This window comes from Morus notabilis, unplaced genomic scaffold (assembly GCF_000414095.1).
Source record: "Morus notabilis unplaced genomic scaffold, ASM41409v2 Scaffold1652, whole genome shotgun sequence".
NCBI lineage: Eukaryota > Viridiplantae > Streptophyta > Magnoliopsida > Rosales > Moraceae > Morus > Morus notabilis.
The window spans coordinates 204,677-207,319 of NW_010361129.1; positions in this window are offsets into that span (position 1 = coordinate 204,677).

The window sequence follows — 2,643 nt, forward strand, 5'->3', positions numbered from 1 at the left end:
CCGAGCCACAATGTGTGGGCTGAGAAGGATTTGGGCCGCAATAATTCTTTAAGCCAACAAACCCGTAACCCTTCGGATTACCTCAGGTAGGCTCAGGGTGACCGGATTGGTCAAATTGGGCCGTGGGGTTCTGCAATTAAGCCCAATTCAATTCAAAACCCCAAGAAAACATTGTAGCTGGACTTTCTCGGACAATTCAATTCAAACCCCCAAGAAACCATTGTAGCTGGACTTGCTCGAAGAGAACAACCAATTCAGTTCAGACCCCCAAGAAACCATTCTCTGCATTCTTTGTTCCTCCTTCCACCATTTCCTCTGTTCAACTCAAAAATGGTTCTCTCGTTTCCGGTGGAGGATCCAACTTCTGCTCCATTCACGAGGCTTCCCTTAAGGGATCGATTCTTGGAGACGTTGTTGTGCTAGTCACTAACAAACGAGGTAATGCAAATGCCTTCTTTTTATGCTATAACGTCTAGTGATAATTAGTATTAGTATGTCATTGACTCCTTGTAATTGGGACTTGGAAGAAGTTACTGGTTTTCTTATTGTTGATTGAATGTTAAGCTTCTATTCTTGTAGGGGTAGTAATATAAATTTAGGACTGATTTCTTTCCTTGATAACTTGTCCATAGTAAACATTAGATTTAGGGTTTCCCTGTGCTGATAAATTCGGCCGGGTAGGGACAATATCGGGCTCTTTGAACCTATCCCGTGACCCTACCCGCATTTTGTGGGTCGGGCATTATTGTTACCGCAAAAAAAAAAATCCCACTATTTTCGGGTAGGTAGGGTCGGCTCGGACGGGTTCGTTGGGTTCGGCTTGAATTCTTACACCTCTAAAAAGGAAAACGATAGTTAATTGTTTTCAATTTTGCTGATTTTTGAGAATAAGTAAAAAATGTTTTTAAATTTTGTTTTTCAAAAAATGCGGTGCCAAATGCATTTATGGGAGCATTTTCATTTTTTTTGTTCTTGAAAAATGTGAAAAAAGTTTTTGGAAATGATTCTAAACATGCACTTTGTTTTTTTTTTTTTTTTTTTTCTATTTTATCCTTTTTTACACCAAATAACAAATGTCAGATTATAATCCTAAAATTTAAAAACCCTAATCTGCTCACTCGCCTCTCTCTCTCTCTCTCTTTCCTCTCTCAGCTGCCTACCTCCTTCCCAGCCTCTTCACCCTTCTCTATATCTCATTCTCTCATCTCTCAGAGCAACTCTCTCTCTTTCCTCTCTCATCCATCCACTCTCTCTCCTCTGTCTCTCGCTAAATCCTTTTCACGACCTAATCAGAACTTCACGTATTCCCGTTGAGGATTCATCGCTCGGTGGTTCTTCTCTCCCTCACGAACATCGTCGTGCTCTGAGAGAGAGACCGATCTCTGTCTTCTTCGGCGACGTCGACATTCTCGGCAGCATCATTCCTTTGTTCGTGCAAGTTAGAAAGAGATCTAATTTCAGTGCAAGTGAATCATTTACCACATAAATGATTCATTTACCTGGTAAGCAACAAATCTGACCATCACGCGAAGGAGAAACAATGGCAATTTGTTGCGGCGTCTTCGTTGCAGCTTTGCCACCACGCGACGAAGCAGATATCATCGTCGTTGCAGATCTCCATGCAGAGGAGAAACTATGTAGGGAAAAGTAGATCTGACCACCATGAGATGTTTGTCGTCATTTACATTCTCTAGCCCGTCGGAAATTAAAGAGGTGGCCGCCATTGTCGTTAGAGAAAACGACTAGCACGTCATAGAAGACGGACCGACCTCTGAACGAAGCCCATCAATGGGAGAGAGAGAGAGCGAGGGTCAAAGATGGAGAGAGAAAGCGGGGAATATTGTAGAGAGAGAGAGAGAGCACAAGAGCAAGAGAGGGAAGAGAGGGGGAGAGAGAGAGCGACAGTGAGGATGAGAGACGAAGCAACATAACGAGCACGGGATATACCCATGGCATGGGCATATTGCGTGCTCGTTACTATATCATGCTTAGCATAACAAGCTCATCGAGTTCTTAAATCTTTTTACAACTCTTTTTAATGTTGAAAATTGACTTTGTTATGACATAATTCTATTAACCGGAAGAAAAATCATTCAAATCAAAATGGAATTAATGAATGGTTGTGCATAACATTTACATATATTTTTTAAACACGTTTCATGTTTCACTTGACAAAAATAGCTTAATCAACAATTCAAAATGATTTTCCACTCATGCAACGCTTTTGAATTGCTCGTAATTGGTAAATTAATTTATAAAAGGGTCGTATTGTAGTTCTGGTGGCAAATACTAGGTAGGTGAAAATTTTTGTTTATTAATTTATTTATAAGATAAATTATACAGTTGCCTCCTGAACTATAAATCTTGTCACGAAATGCCTCTAAAAATTAGTAAGCCTTGCAAAACTTCCCCTTTTATTGAATTTTTACTTCCATTATTGTTGTTGGCTGCCATTTATAAATCTCTGAAAGTCCCTAGGTCATGCGAATTAAAGAGAAAGTTAGGTATAGTAATATATATATATATATATATGATAATTCATGTTGTGTAATTACATTTTTATGTGGTTGCACGAGAAAGAACTAACAGAGTAATTATTTACTAACCCATTCAAACGGTACTCATTATTTGTGTAATGCATGT